Source organism: Styela clava, chromosome 11 (assembly GCF_964204865.1).
Source record: "Styela clava chromosome 11, kaStyClav1.hap1.2, whole genome shotgun sequence".
Lineage (NCBI taxonomy): Eukaryota > Metazoa > Chordata > Ascidiacea > Stolidobranchia > Styelidae > Styela > Styela clava.
The window spans coordinates 16,786,489-16,804,406 of NC_135260.1; positions in this window are offsets into that span (position 1 = coordinate 16,786,489).

Consider the following 17,918-nt stretch of genomic DNA (forward strand, 5'->3'; position numbering starts at 1 on the left):
TCGCGTTTAATCTTGGGTGGCCAAAAAGACTCGAGTTTGACTGCAGGATCGAAGAATGTAAACAACCTCGCCATGCCTAAATAGAATTTTAATTAGATCCAAATAATCTTCTTTAAGAAGTTTTTTTTCTCGACCAAAAGTCAAAACTGCAAACAATGCAGTACATTTTCGAGAAAAAACCCGGTTTTCTCATTTTATAAAACCATGTAGAACCATGTTTATGGTACCCTATTACCTGTTAGTAAGGATGCTAAGTATGATTACTTGTAAGTATTCGATTCTTATCCGATTACTAAATTTTCGATTCCGATTCTCGATTCCTCCACCATCAAGTCCATGCTTCCGAAAACAAATACCTAACTAATCTCGTACCCGACATGGACGAGAGGCCGGGGTTCGCCATATGGTTAAGTCGTCTTATCGGCTTTCTTCTCCTCCGGGATAAATGTGTAAATACTATCCTATCCTAATTGCCTTCCGTATGTATATGATGCTAGAAAGTCCGAGGCCACGATACATTCCCTCACGTTACCTTGTCCAAACCATCTCCAGTTAATAATGATGATGATGATGAATCAATTTGCTGGCATTACGACAGCATGCCTTTGTAGTTTGTACCACTAAGCAAGTTCTGTTTCCATCAGCCACGACAGCAAGCCCACTAAGCAAGTTCCGTTTCCATCAGTTTTCTTGAAATCTCTTTATTGCTAGAGCTTCAAAATTAACTAAGTCACTCAGAACATCAATATGACTTGATAGATTAAATGCGACATAAAATAATCAATAAGCTATATATATATAACTGCGCTAGGAGATGAGTAACTAGAATTCCTTTTCTGAGAATTTGCTCATTACAAGTTCACGTGCGCTCACTCAGAGGTTTTACGAATGGCCACTAAAACGCCAATGGCTAATGAAAACATACAAAATCATGGTGGTGCGTATTACTTTACTAGATATGTAACCAGGGCTGGATTACGCATAAAACAATATAAGCACGTGCTTATGGCATTAAGAAAAAGAGGGCAAAAATCCACAGAAGAATCTTCGAATGTGCCTCAGTGTTGTTAAATGGGGAAATTCGATTTGATCCGGCGACCCAATATTTGCCCGGTTGGAATAAATTTGTGCATATTCTTCGTTCCTAAGTATCAACTTTAACCTCTGTTTATAGGCATGAGAACTATTTTAATAAATGCGCTTCTCATAATTCTCCGACCATAATTCTGAAAACAAATCACAGGTCACGCATCGTCGCACTGTTAGGTCAGGGTGCTACTAACTTCACAGTGAATGCTCAACTTTACCAGCATGAGGTACCGATGCGCACGAGGCACGTTGCCACATCCGTCAGCCTTTTTTGACGAGGTTTTTTAGAATTCAGGTAGACAAATGCAAAAATGCCTTTTGGGAAGCAAGAATATGGGAATGAAAAAACTACAGCAAAATGTAAAAATACCTTCGAATGGCTCTTAAGAAAAAGTCCGTATGTTTGATTAAAATCTGGCATATTCAAATGTTATACCAGCAATCACAAAAATGGTAAGTACAACATAAATATCTCTCTTATTAGTTAATCTTTTTTCCATAAAAAAACTTATTTTATAACATAATCCCGAAGGTCGCACATCGTTACCGGGGAGTCTTAGAACACCGAGAACTCAGACCGTCCGGAGTTACTGAATAAAAAAGTGTTAATCTTTAATTGAAACAAAATATAACAGCTAAATTTTGGCGTTAAATATCGGGTCCCATGGGTATCACTATGGATATTTACAAAATATAATTAATTGCTTTCTGGAGACTTCTTTCATCTTTGAGTACTAACATTTGAAATATTTTGGTCCAGTAGTCGCAAAGTAGAGCAATTATTTTTCTACAAGAACCAACAGTAATTTCGCAAAACCATCCTCTACACTTTGTGTTCAATAACCAATAAAATTTGTAACATAAGATATATATATATATTATTTATTTATAACAGACCGACTTTGGAAAAGTTGAAGTTTTTATAAAAAATGTGCCAATTTTATTGGCCGGTGGTACTGAATCAACTTGAAAACACACGTAATATTATCTGTTTGTGAAATAGTTTTTAACAAAAGGGGCTTTGGGTTTTCAAATTCGCCGGCACGTCTATTCTCATCACATACGCCCACGTATCACGCAACGTAAGTCGGCAGGTAGATCGTTAGCTCAGCCGAGTGTGACCCTTGCTATTTATTACTTATCACCGTAAAACTCACGTGCTTAAGTAAATTGTCGTTATGGTAAAAGATGCTGAATAAATCTCGAGTTAGACGGTCAGTACACGTTGTGATAGGAAGCAACGCAGCGGATTTGAGATGAATGAATTTGATGTTGCCAGTTCTTCAGCGAAATAAGGTATGTATATCAATTCGATTATGCTCTTCGCAACCTCTATCGTACTCTGAGCTTGTTATCATTGGTTGATAGAACGCAATCGAAGGTTTATTTGGGAATTACCATTTCCTTACCCGAGATAAATAAATCATACTGTAAGGGATTTCAATATCGAAAGTAAAGTTTTGGTTTATTACGTATATGAAAATACCACGCAAGCATGTGGCGTTGAAGACCCTGGTTAGACACAAGCGCGATAATGAAGGTAAACGTGGTTAGGCAGAAGGTAATTGCAAACAAATGCTTTTGTTTTTGACTTTTGTAGCAATTAAACCATACTGCGACAAGACCACATTAAATGTCATGATGATGATGTTTAGCACTGTTCATTTCCTAGGCGCCACATGTAGCGCCCTACTTCTGCCCTTCTCATGGTCTGAAGCAAAAAAGGAACAACCAAATTGTTCATAAGATTGTTGAACTGATGTGTGGGGGTGGCGTAAGAGGTGAATTTTCTAGTTTTTCTCAAAATGCAGAAAATATGGTTTTGATAGAATATTAAATTGGCATAAGAACTATAATTTACATTCTGCGCAAACAATATTTTGTTGAAATGAAAATTGGGTATCATCTGAATTTGCTAAACAACGTTATTTTCTCTTTAATAACTTAACCTTACCTACATAAAACTGCTCTTAAGACGTTTTTTCTAGGTGCGTAAAACTGAATCCGTTAAAATTTGACATTTTTTTCATCATTATATCCTTAGTCTGTCGATAATTTTTTGTTTTTGCATAACGAGATGTTGAAACATGGTAGTCTTTTGGGAACGTAGTACGTAGTATGTGTACCAGGTTAGGGTTGGACCATAATTTCAGGTATATACAAGTACTACGGGAGTCACTTGGCTAGTCCCCGAACTCTTCATATAACTAAAATAAGGAAAATTGGAATAAAATCATGGTCTAACTTTAACCTGTTACACATACTAAGTTCCGGTGTCCGCCATCTTGGTTCACATACTTCGGGAGTACCGTCTTTTGCCTGCGATTTCAAAATAATATATTGCAGACGATAAAGTGTGGTGTTTGCTCTTCAATGGAGTATCCGTCACGCTCAACGAAAATAGCGCGCCAAAATTGTAAAGAATGATATAAACGTTATATTTCGGATAAAGAAAACTATAATTTCAACCCCACTGAAGATGGTCTGTATAGGTGGAATTCATTTCTCCCCAACGAATAAAGCTAGGAATTAATATTTAACTGGGCTTGGCGCGCAAACAATAAAACCGACTACATTTTATCTTTAGAAACTGACGAGACACATGCGCTGTATAGTTTTAGTGATGTTACATTGATCGGAATATATATAATATTGCGGGCAAAAGACACCACAACACCGTTATTTCTTATGATAAAAAAGCTTGAAAGAACTCTTTTTCAAAAGAAATCAATTCGTACCAGTACGTCGGTATTGGACAAAATTAATAACTTGAACTTGCGGCATGTAATTTCCGTTTTTATGAGCTATAATAACAAAATATGTTTTTACGTAATATTAGGCATAAAGGACGAACATGATGTTTTAGCTTCTGAGAGTTGTCAAATTTTTTTTTTAATTTACTGACTTTTTGGTTCATATAAGGAGGCGATCTAATTTTTTTTTGAATTGGCCTATTCAGCGTTGCAAAGTAAAATTGACTTTAAGTTCCATCCCTATGAATTCGTCCCATTCAAACCGCCTGCGAAAGAAACGTGACTGATGTAATCATCATCTTTTTAGCGTTCGGCCAACCCGGACTCGAAGCCGTCTTAGGCAAATACTGGCTTTTGTGCTGAATATTAGATATGTTAAAATCGTTTGACCCACACTCGACACTAAATAAATAACTAGCAAATCATTGATGGAGTGAGATACGTTGGTATGACAATAGTTAACCCTTTTTACAAACCATAGAGTGGGATAATACTGTTAAGTTAATATTCTGACTGTTACCGACAGACCAAAAATTTGCTGAACCTGGAGGATATAATATTTGAGTCTGGGTATCGAGTATTTCTAACAGATTGGAATTGAGACTATATGAAGGGGTATTGCGTAATTCCTACATGTACCACAGGTTCGTACCTTATCCGTGTCTAATCCGTAATGAAAGGGTTACAATTTGTAGATTTCATAACGCGCACAAAGTTTGTCGAAGGGGTGCGACGGTCGAATTGAAATCCTATCTTTTGTTAGCTATAGACCGTACTTCTCTAATGCTTGCCTTATGTAAAGAGAAAGGTTTGTCGCTAAAGCGTGGCCGATACTGAAGAATAGACGATGCCCGAGGTTGGTAAACATCAATATATAGAGCTAATATACCGACTCCATCGATCACTCATTTAGTGTAGCTTGGAAAAAGGTATCTTGCTATTGTAGTATTGTTTGCGGAACACGACCACGCCAACCTATATCGCTGCAAGACGTGAGAAATAGCTGTGACAGTGCGTTAGGCTGCGAGTAGAAGAACAGTTCGGTAAGACAAGGATGAAGTTAAGGCGTTACTTTCATATCGTAATTGTACTTAAAACAGATCGCTTATAATACCTTATTTTTGCGCAATCTAAGAAAAAATGAACTACCAAGTGTACAGAAAATTAACAAGTAGATGACAATTTTGCTATCAATTGTGGCAAAAATAATTGTAGGGAATATCTTGATTACATTAAGAGGCATGTTTGGCCATTCGGTTTTTAAAAAGGCCTAGATAGCAATCCAAGCCATCACCGTAGAACCAGAATGTTCTACATTTTACATATTCACGTAACTCCCTAAAGAAATCAGAAGAAGAAGTTAGTTGTGATTTGAATTAATACCATTGAGGACTTTCCTTTTTGTTCAGGTTGCTGTTGGACTTTCCTAAAGTTGTACAGATAACCATTTGGTTGGTTTTGTTGCTTAATAGTCATTTGTACAAATAAAAACGAACCCACAATTGTGACTACCATTTTTTTGTGTCTTAATTTTTGCTATTAGTTAATAAGTCTAGTATATAAATATAAAGGCTTCGTCATGTTGATCATATATCGAAACTTGTTTCGGAATATCGTCAAAATCAATCTGTTTGTAATGCTGTCGGTCCTATGGCAAGATGTTGGCATAGCTGCTGTTGCTTTTATGCAAAAGTGTGCAGTGTGCCCATATCAGGCCGTGATACCTTCAAGAGAATACTTCAAATATGCAGATTGTTGTTGCTGACGAAATCTTCAACTGAATTTCAATTCAATTTTTTTCATATGATTTCAAAATATTATATGAAGACTATTATCATTTTGATTCGTGAAATTGGTGTTCTTCCAGAAATTAATTATTCATGTCGGTGGACAAAAAATAAATGAAAATGTGAACATGAGAGAAATGCTCAAACATATGGACACGAAAGTCACAGCGAAGTAGTATCGAATCTTTTACAGCACCGGTAGTCTGATCACCAGATCATTGAGATGTGATCACGGAACCACGGCACGCAATTTTTAATTCACATCATCAACACACAAAACTTTGAAGTGAAAAACGAATGCCATAGAGCCAAAGATATTTTTGAAAAAAATATAAAAGTATATATAGCCCTCTAGCGTCAACAACAATCTTTTACCGCTGATAATTTCAAACCAATTGGTCCTGGAGTTGAAGACAAAGTCTTTCCATGAGTTTTCATAATTTAACTATGACGTGATACAAAACATAATAATATTTGTATTCACTCAACATTTTCAATATTATCTGAAAGAAAAAAAGAAAGAAAATTCCTTCAACAACTTCCAATTCATCTGAAATTTCAAATTTTAAATCTGGGTGCTCCAGAAGTATGCGTACCAAGATGTCTCGCAACCTTAACCCTAACCAATCCAATACACACATACTATGTTCAGGTTGTGCGCCATCTTGGTGCGCATACTTCAGGAGGTCCCAAATTTGTTATGAAGGCGTGAAGTGTGGTACCGTGAAATGAGATAGGAACATGAAGAAAGTACAAAAATTCAAATACAAAAATTGATTCAATATGTTAGATCAAAGTTTTTTGAATTCTATTCTCATGTATTTTATAGTATTTGCTGTATATAAGAATATATATGAATGATTCAGCGCTTTTACACATAACCTTATACACGTAGTGTGCATTTAACGTTATAAAATGTAATAGTTAAAATATTGCATGAAATTTTTTTTATATTTGGATTTCTTGGCTTTAGCGTTTACGAATAACTACATGTCAAACATGTCAAATTTTAAAACTGACGATAAAAAATTTGTACAAAGTATAGGGAAAATAACTACAGAAACAACTGTTCCCGGATGAAATATTATTACATCAAATTCTTCGAAAACTTAAAAAAAGGATTCGATTCTTACACGTCAATTTAAAAACTTGTCGTTGATATAGCAACGGCTCATTGGAAAGGTTGTTTGGTTTCTGTTTAAATAGATTAAAACTCCATTAGCCGTTAGAATATAAAAAAACGAATAAACAGACCAAAGTTTGGTGAATATACAAAACTGTTCAAATCTCTGTCACGCCCTAGTTATGTGATTTGAAATACCCTGAAAAATACAAAAAAAATCTCATTGATCGTCCATATACCAAACAATAAACTGACATGTTCTAAAAAAAGTTTAAGAAAGTTGTTATGGGTTCATTGGCTTGGTTTACTTCATTAAAATGGGAATCTGTTATTTGCATTCTCCTGCCAGAATGACTAACATCTATATCGTGTTGAAAGCACGAAGTTAAACATAAGTTTTATTTTTTAAATTCGGAAACGTACAGATTAGATTATATTTGTCGAACTGCTTCAAGGCGGTGCACACACGCTCTTGTGTATGTGTATTTATCCACTCACATACAAAATACATATATATTTTTCGGAGTAAAGGTGAGGTCAAACATTGATGAACATTACTAATATATTTTGAGCTATCGTTTGGGTTTTTATGAAACTACTCATCCTGCATCTATGCTTTAGTTACGGTGGATCAGTCATATGATGCAAGGATGCTGTAGCAAGAGTGATTATAACTATCCTTAGTGATTCAAGAGTCTTGCTGCACACTGACACAAATATATATGGGACTGACATAGACTTCAGACGTGCACCCAACCACTTGTAAAGGGCAGTAAAATCATTATGACTTGTGTATATTATAAAAAAATTGCATCGAATAGTTTGAATTTATTTCAAAATATTGTTCATAACCAATCGAAGGTGATATACAAGCTCTTATTAGGATTGTTACTAATTTTGAGAAATAGACAAAAGTTTCCCAACCTAATTTTCCAAGGAAAATAAACAAAGTCGGTGAGCGCGGTAATTAATACAATGCAAAATTCGAATTTTTGAATTAACGTCGTTGAATGTTGGTAAAAGCTAAAATGGATCCATTCTTAACAACGTGGCAAAGAAGGACTGCACCATTGAACAATATTTGTCTTTCCATTTTTCGTTAATCATTACCTGTCTCTATTATGGAATGACGTTTGATCCGGCGGTTTGTCCAAACGTAAAAATTCATAGTCATTCTGTGTGTAAAGGTGTGGAAAATTACACATAATTTCTTAAGTTTTTCGGGCGCGGTCATTGCTGTTGATTTCATATTATATAATTCAAATGAAAACTGAGAATTTATTTGTTTTATATTCATCTGGAGATTTTGAATTTATTTGCTGATAACAGTCATCTTTAAGAAAAGTTTGAATACAAATTTCCTTAAACTAAATTTAACTAAATATTATTACCAGTAACCTTTTGAACTCAACCTAATCCATTACTTTCAACAGAATGTGAAGACCAGCATCTGAAGTGCATTAATGTTATGCATGCGTTTTAATCTCGGCATCTCGCTACAGACTTATTTAACATATGGATATTCATATATTAAAAAAGCAGTTTGACTCTACCTTTTTGCTACACCGCAGAGCTTATTGCTTAGTGGTATTATTCGGATGGTTTTATATACATAATATGGCAATTCAGGGTCGGAATTATTTACTCATGGCGACATTAATATTGACAAAAAAAAAAAAAAAACTCAAGGTGTCAGTATGGAGCCAAAAACATCCATGATGAATAGATTGCATTTGACTTCATATTTTCTTCCCTTACAAGAGCAAAATTGGAGCCTCGTGCCAAAACTAAATTCATACGTTTGTGAGTGTCCCCATAACGTGAAAGTCTGTCGCAACGTAAAATACAACTTACACAGACTACGATCTTATTCTAACCAGCCTATTGCACCATGCAGATTTCAATAACAACAACTATGCAGTGCATGCACAATTGGTTAAAAACAGAAATTTAAGGCAGCATCAGGCGGGCCAGAATGAATCACCCGACGGGCCGAATTTGGCCCGCGGGTCGTAGTTTGCCCATGTCGAGTGTAACTGATTTATATAAATCACAATGAGTACTGGAGAATATTATATGACTCAAATTGTTATCTCAAAGTGGTTCTGAAAATTTTTATGTCACTTCTGAGATACTTTATTCTCTCAATTTTTTCTCACCTACTCCAAACGAAAATCGCATTCAATAGTACCACACACACACAATATCACTGTACCTTGTATCGGGCATTGCTGATACGTCCGAACGGCTGCTACAGCGACTGTTGTTCACCTGATTCAAGTTCGCATTCAAAAATGAGTTTGTTGATTGCTTCAAAATTTACTTCATGAAAACCAAATTTTACCCACCCCGTGGTGAAACTTATTTTGTGGTGAAACCCATCTTATTTTATAGTTAAAGAGCGGCTTTGTCGTCTAAAGTTTTTGAGTTCCGAGTTGAGGGATGTCCACCAACGCTTAAAATGAGAAAATTAGTAATTATCCAGTTAAGAATGCTGCATATTGCGCCGAACATGACAATTATTAATTATAATAGATAATAGTGGTTTATTGTTTTTTTAAATTAAATTACACATAAAGGGGAACGCACCACCAAAGTCTTCAAGTGTTTAGGCACCAAAGGGGCATACTCCTCCCCTGCACCCACTGTACCTTGTTTCTGACTACCTTACTGTGTTTCGGCCACTATGCCTGCGTTCTGCCACTGACCCTGTCTTTCGTCCTCCACACTACCTGAATCTAACTTCCTTCCTGTGTCATGGCCATTCTGTCTGCTTTCGGCCACTAACCCTATCACACTAACACCTACCTGGATTCGAACCCATAAACCTACGCTAATCGGCACCTAGTCGCTATCCCTGCGCTACGGCTACTGACGACGACGACACCGTAGAAATATTACTCAATTAGCAGCTTTTCGTCGAGGCTAATTCGGTAATTAACATGCTGCGTTCGTTCGCGCCGTAGCCTGTATGATGCACATGGATTACATCCGACCAAGAGTGTATAATCTTTCAACATCAAAATTTATACATGTTTATTGTATATTATTACTAAAAGTTTGTAAGGAAGGGATAGAATTTACATATATTTATCCCGCGGGGTGATGAAAGCCGAAATGACGGCGTAATCAAACCTGAGTACCACGCCCTCTTGCCAGGTTACCAGTCCGTGTCGGTTATGAGATTAGTAAATCGGTTATGCTGTCCAGTTAGTCTAGTTATCAATTATGGAATCATTTATTGATGCAACCCAGTGATTTTGAATTTTTTTTATCGGGGAAGCATAAGTAGGCTTACCATAAATCTTAAACAAAAAACCGGGACGGTGCGATTTGGCAAACATTCGGTCGATTGCCAGTCTTGATAATATTGGAACGTCCACCATGCCATTGCGGGTATATACGGCTGTAAATCTCTACTGATCATTGAATTAGAAAAAACACAAAAAATTAGTTTGTATTATTCATTTAGACCAAAAGTATTTGTCCGCAGATGGAACCTTTCTCAAAAATTCTTGTTTTGATTTTGTCATAAAACTGATAACAAGAGACATCACCATTAAATTTGCAGGTTACGGAGTGGTTTTATATTTTCTTCTGGCATTCTGCACCTGCTTTCGGACCAAAATTTTTTAACAATGGAAAAAATCCTTTCAACAGATGCCGATGTTTCGAAAAAAAAAATCAACCAATTTGCTGCAAATTCGAAATGCTAATATTTCTGTTAGAAAAAACGTTAAACATCTCTATCTACTCAATTTCAACCGGCAAAGTAAGTCAAATTGCATTTGAACCATGCTCAGATAAATATCTCTTTATCAGTATTCGTCAAAAAGTGCATCGCTATTCAAAACCTGATCAGCTAACCAAACATATCATTTATCAATTTTGCAGACCAAACACTTCGGTCCAGTTTATTACACTCTTCAAATTTGTCCATATGTGTGGCCTTGCAGCATTGTAGGCTTCATCGTGCAGCTCTATATACGATAGACATTTCTCGTAAAAATCGCAAACATTCTTTTTAAATACAATTTTTTCCCTGCAAATTTAGCTTCACCTCTGACAGAATATTTGCAACATCTACGGCAGGGGTCGGCAACCTTTTGTCGCCCGCGGGCCAAAATTAAAGGTTGCGAGTCATTGGCGGGCCGCACATATTTTTAGAAAGTTGAAACTGAACGGATGATACTTTTTATATTAAAAATCAAGCAGTGATACATCTCTCGAATAGAATATAGATTTATTTCCTCATTGCATCTCAAAAAATTCCATTTGAATATTTTCAGCGCTATCGAATCCTTTGCACTTAGCATCAACTTTTCTGCGTTTTGTTGCCATTCGAGCTTGAAGTAAATCATCATTGAATTCAGAGGAGAACAGCGGAGCAATGCACCAACTCTCATTTATTTCTGGCTAAACGTGCAAAATCAGTGAATCCGCTTATCAGACAGCGGACATCAGAAATTCTAACTGTGTATATTTACAAGTTAATGCAAATTTAGCCTCAAAAAAATTTGAAATTAATTTAGAGGTGCAGTCAAAACTTTGGTCATGAATAGCAGTGTGATAGGTAAATGTCGGCTGCCAACGACACAGAATCATCCGAATTTTTTATCGCAAAATTGGTCAGTCGAGTCGATGCCTCAATGTTTTGTGCTTCCTGCTTTGGATATGATCGTTGACATCTGAACGTCCGCCATGACTAATAGAAAAACAGATCTGCAATGCGTACAGTGTACCTTTCCTCCTTCCCAGTTTGCTTCAAATAAGGAAAATCTTTCTTCAACTCATCAGAAAACTTGTACTTTCTTTTTGGCATTTCGACAACTTAACGACATTGCAGTTAACGCCAGAAAACGCATTAAAACATATACCAATTGTGACATAACAATACAGCGATTTCTCTCTCTGAACTAGCAAAGTGTGTCGCAAAACAGTGGTAAATGGGCTGTCACCGTTAAAAAAAAAAGTGTAATAATATGGAATTTGAATTTTTTACCCATGAAAACCGTGCTGACAAACCGGGACATTTGAGTCAACTGGCCGGGACGCCGGGACAGCTTGTCAAATCCGGGACTGTCCCGGCTAAACCGGGACGTATGGTAAGCCTAAGCAAAAGCCCAATTGAACATTTAAAAGGCCCGAGGAATCCAATAGTGCGATTCTTTAGTTGTTTGAATGGTAGGCTACATATAGCAAATCTAATACTGGAGACACAGAATGATTTCTATCAAAGTGTCGCAACTTTTACAATAGTGGCAAATCTAATAGGATTACGAGTTGGGTTGCGCGAGACTAACTTACTATACTTCCAACATGATGTTGACTAGGTCGAGTATATCATGTATTTTTATAGTCTTTCTTATCAGTTTAGTGTGGTGGTCTGTAACTTTGCTCAGAGATCGGTCTCCTTTATTTCTGAGTGAGTGCGCGTGATGTTACCAAGTTAGGCTTTTTCAGCTCATCCTCCCATTGGACACTGAGTGTAGGCCTACATATGGATTGTTACAAGTCAGTGTATTAAATATGCATTATCCAACTGGAGATCCAGAGTCAAGACCTTAGTTGCGCTTATATGAAGATCCTAACCTAAACTAAAACCATAAAAACACAAGTAAGCTTTCCCTACTGCTCTAACTTAGAATGGGCCGGAATCGCTTCTCTTGTGTTCTTCCTTAGCTTGGTAAGTTAGGAGAGAGGCGTCAAATGATCGATGATGTTGTACATAAAATAACAAAATCCAACAGTCGATGTTATGGTTTACTCTACACGCATCATCCAACTGAGCCAAGTTTGGCCAATTTTTCCAACCAGTAAAAGCTAGGCTAGCCCTACTCGTGGCCACAGTTATAAAGTTGAGCCCTAGTTTTGTGAAGCTGATGACTTTATGTAAATGTTTAATCTATGGCTGCAAAAATGATATACCATGAGATTTTTTCCGCCGGTAGTGGGAAAGCCTACAATAAAAACACCTCTTACATATGGCGTTCGCTTAGGGCTAAATTGCTAAATTGGTCGCCTTGTCAATCACGCCATTGTAAAGTTGTCGCCCAACTAACGACCGTTGAATATCGCGTCACCGTCGGCCTAAAGATGACTAACTTTTTGCGGGTGGTGGCATTTTCGTTAACCGTCGGCCTAGCTTTTTGATTGTCAAGTTCAATATCAAGTTTATAGCTTTTGGTTTTGCTGTAGGCAAACATGTAGGCTTGAACGATAATGGCAAAAGGTCAACTTTTCTTCCTCAACCTCTGCCTGGTTTTACTTTAAAATGCGGAAAAAAATTACTCATGTTTGCTAAACTCGATTCAGCAGATAAATATTAATAGATAGAGCAGAAAAATAAAAATAAAGTACTTCATTGTTACGTAACATTAAAGGCAAACACTACGCAATGAAAAGTAATCGACATAGAAAGGTAAAATGAATTTATTGATTCATATACCCAGCATTTAAATTAAAAAGAAAAAAATATGCAATCATATTTTAGGTATGTTTAACACAATTTAACATCAATTTTCGCGGCGCATTTGGCAACTCGCTGCATTACATCTTTTTTCTTTATCATTTTCATTTTTGGTGTTCCGCGAGGCGACATGAAAGGCGCAAGTGTTCCGTGGCGAAAATTTTTTAGGAAACGCTGGCTTAGGGTAGGGGTGGTGGGAGGAAGCCGCCAGCAATCCTCTGGTACTAAATTATCTACTACTGGATTTGAACCTGCGAATCCAAGCGGGTTAAGAAATTGATCGTATTCCTAAGGCTTAGCACGATGCGCCACTCAACGCGAACGTAGTCAGCTGCAGTGCACTGACTGACATAGATACTAAATACATTAAAAGACGTGTATACCTAGGAATTTGTTCAAAATGAATTGTTTTGAAACAATTGTTTTAAATCAAGTTTTTTTGCCTGTTTTGTTCAAAATGGCTGCACTTTTTGATTTTTTTTGTATTAAATAGGTTGAAAAAAATGGATGTGAAAACTTGCCAAGCACTTCTTATTTGCAATAAATCTTTCAAAACGCCACAAATACCGATAGAGGCTCATGCACACCTTCTCAGGCTGTAGTTCAGTGGTTGACGCAGTAAGACGCAACCGATAAGCCATTACGTGAATATCCCTGCTTCGATGAAACCAGCTTGCAAAAATTTAAATGCGATCAAATAAATGAGTTTGTATAACTTTGAAAAACTCTCAACCTCAAAAACAATGTATGCTAAGCGTAAATTAACCGAACAGTATTAACCGTAATAATGCCTTCATTTTATAAAAAAGATGTCAATACATGAACTCGAAATCCATATTATGGCGTCATAACAGATTAGTTGTGGCGTCTTTGCATCAGATAACACTTACAATTACCATAGACTAGGCCAGGGTTGGGCAATTATTTTTGGTATCGGGCCACATTGAATATTCAAAATGAAGTGGCGGGCCGGATTAAGTAAAGTCAATCGTGCTTTTTTATTATTATTTTTACACATTGAAATAAAACAAGTACTACGTCTATTGTACTTTTGTTAGAATTTTTATTCAAGCACAGTTAATAAAACCAGTTTGAAACATAAATTTCGAGATAATACATAGGATCAGAGAAACGGCACGCTTGCATAACCATGCCGAATTATATCATTAATGCTGAAGAGTAGGTAACAATGCGAAATTAGGACTACGCCTTCGGTGCCGAAACATCGTGATTCGTATAACTTTGCCGTAATCATAGCATTTTCAACGTGAACAGGGGTCACGGAAAATTTTATTGCATTGGAAAGCGTTGTGAGTTTAAAAGTTCGGGATGCACTGTTCTAAGATATCACGACTATATGCGGATGTAAAATGTCAGAAACTGGCGTTTGGACTTAGTTTTGATACCTATTTTCGATACGGGTATATTTAAAATGTATTATTACGGGTAAATTTAAAATGTCTTGCTTTATTGTTTTCAACCTAACCCGCGGTTGACTTGATAAAACTCGACTTGGCATTACCCCTCTGAAATACCATCGCAATCCGCGAATATAAAAATGTGAGGTAAAGTGCCAGATTATTATTATTCGATTTCGTGAATTCGACAAATCTGATCTGTTCTTGCAGCACTGACTTAGCTCTGTTTCAAAGATTTTACCATTTTAAAAATCCCCACGTCTGCGATAAAACCACACAGAGTAAAAATCATTTTAGTATTATGGAAATCGTTTGAATTTACTTTACATTAAATACCTTATATATCAGGCGCCGTCGGTAGTCGTGGAAACCCGAAATTTTGCGTAGCAAGACTCTCGTGGACCCCCCCCCCCCCCCCCCCCGCAAAAATATTTTGTGGATATGACCCTAAAAACTCTCGGACATAAGCTAAAACAACGCTTTTTTTAATTCGTCAAAAATCATAACATCTTGCTTTAAAAGGCAATGGTAACCAAAATTTGCCGTTTATCTTGGTTAGGCTACTTCAATTTTTTCATACGAGCTTCCTCTTATGCCGTTTTTCTGCGTTTCTGTGCGCCACTGAGAGGTTTTGCTTTCGACATCATTCTGACACCCTTCGTAATTTTGCCGATGCGATCGAACCACAAGACGCCGAAAATCGACGACTCCTTGGCATTGTTACGTAACAAAACGATTTGTTGAGCAGAACTAACATCAACGTTATAAGATGTGCATTACTGGTTTTGCAATGCAGCATTCGGTTTTGCGGCTTAAATTTCTGAATTCTAACCGCTTGCGCCCCTTTGTGCTGTGGGCCCTCCCGCGACCGCGGGGGTTGCGGGGGTGGATGCTACGCCACTGCGTTCTAACCTGCCAGGGACCTTCTAAATCAAAACTTGTTTCTGTTCAATTTTTAGTATTTTATATTGGAGCTTTAAAATCTAGATTTAAGGTGCTTGTGAATTTACTCCGTTATTTATCTTCAGCATCTCGTCGCCGATGATTATATATATAATAACTCGTTTTTTTCATTTTTTTCAATGGTTCGACAGTTCCGTATACAAGACATATATATATTGAGGGAAACTTGTGATTTGAGGAGTCCCCTCGAGCTGACGAAACCAATCGGCAATTTGAAAAAAATAGTCGAACGTTATTACCGACTTTTTCATTATCATAAAAATTCCGTTTGTTCACAGTTAAAGTATATATATTTTATATGTAAATAAAGAAAAAAGTGTCTAAATCTAGAAGCCTGCTCGCGGGCCGGATGAAAAGTTGCAGCGGGCCGGATGTGGCCCGCAACTTGCCGAGGCCTGGGCTAGGCCGTCTCATCGTTTATATCAGTAGATTACCGCCGATATAAGCATATTCTTCAATATCGCCACCCACTCGTTTTGTCGAAGGGCTTCACTTGATCCGATTGCTTTTGTAGTAGGCTAATTTTCATATTTTTCTTACTTAAAACGTCTCTCTGATATCTGGGCTAAACATTCCGGGTAAAATCTTATGACTTTGGTGGAGATACAAACGTGGCGATAAATGTACGAAATAGAAGTCAAAGTCAAAATAAAAAATTATATTTACATTTTTAAAATTATAATTCCAGCTGCGTGTGCAGCTGCCAGAATGCAACGTTATGGCGTAGTTTCGCGGCGATGCAAGGTATATTTTAATAAAGATTTAAAACAGTGCTCTTCAACAGGGGTTCCGCAACACATGTAGTGGGGTTCCGTGAGTTTATAGGGTTGCTTAAGGGTTCCGCGTAAAGGTAAAATTGACTGCTGGGCCAGTAAAGTTGCAAAAAATGATTATTCTTCTTTTTTCGTTTTTGAATGCATTTCTAAGTGCGCAACAGCAAGAAGGCCTCCTAAATATCCGTAATGATATCAATTCGGAGGAAACCTTCGAAAAACATGGGACGGAATATTTTTGGATTTCTCTTCACAAAGAGGGTACAGCATTTGCAAAAGAAGCATTGAAACCCTATGTGCCAATTTCCCAATACCTATTTGCGTAAATCAGCATTTTCTGCTTTAACAACTATTAAAAACGAGAATATAGGTCAGAGACCGAAGACTCGATCGAAAGTTAGGGGATCCCCGGAAAGCGCTCTTACTGCATAGTGACACCTTGTGTCCCATCACTAATTAATTAATAACTCACTAATTATACGACATAATTTGCCTAAAATCAATAGGATTCTGGTCCGAGATATGATGAATACACATGCAAAGTCTGTAGCAGATTAAATCTCCTTTCGTGAGATATCGCGTGCATCTAACAAACATACATACAGACAGACAGATACCTATCAACATACTTAATTAAAATCGACAAGTAACAAAAAAGAGGTTGTTTAAAGAGTGTATACAAGAGTATGGGAATTGCTTTGAGTGCTGTGGAGCCACGATTCAAGAAGATTGCAAAGGAAATGCAAGAACAACCTAGTCATTGAATATCACGCTTGTTATCTTCTTTTTGTTTCGTTGTTGAAGTAGAAATATTTGAATTACAAATATTTCGTGTTACGAGTATTTCGTGTTTTATTTTTGTTTTTTGAGGTCCCCTAAAAAAACTAAAAATTATATCAGGGGTTACGCAATAACAAAAAGGTTGAAGAGCACTGATTTAAAACAAGCCCTTGTTTTAAAACACAATGTTTTTTTAGAATTGATAAAAAACAAAACCCCATGTATACCCTTACCCTGGATCAGGGAAATGGCGTTAATAAAATTTGGGCAGCAAATACATCGGAGTTATTATATAGTAATTTCAATTCACTCATTAATATTGATCGGTAAGTAACAATCTGTTTTTGTTACGTTTTTATTGTGGGGTTACGTCAATAACAGTCCACCACTTCACGAAATCCATATGACCAAATATTTGAATGGTCTCGAATAGATGATCTATATAATATCAGTTGTTGTCGTCGGTATGCTATTGAATTGAGCAGTGTAACAGCCGTTCTTTGTGACCTGGACGACACCGACTGCACACTAGATATTTATTAACAGTTCAATAACGCGGTTTTTCAAGCCCCAAGTTTGTATCTTCAAATCTAGAAAATCACACAACTCGAAGTATACAGTTGACACGGTTATCTTAATACAAACGTAAAAACAAATCAATACAAAATACTTGCAATAAATAAATAATCATACACAATTCGGCCTTTAGAAAGCCTACTCAAATTTATGAACACAATTATCAAACATAGTTAATTAACAAATC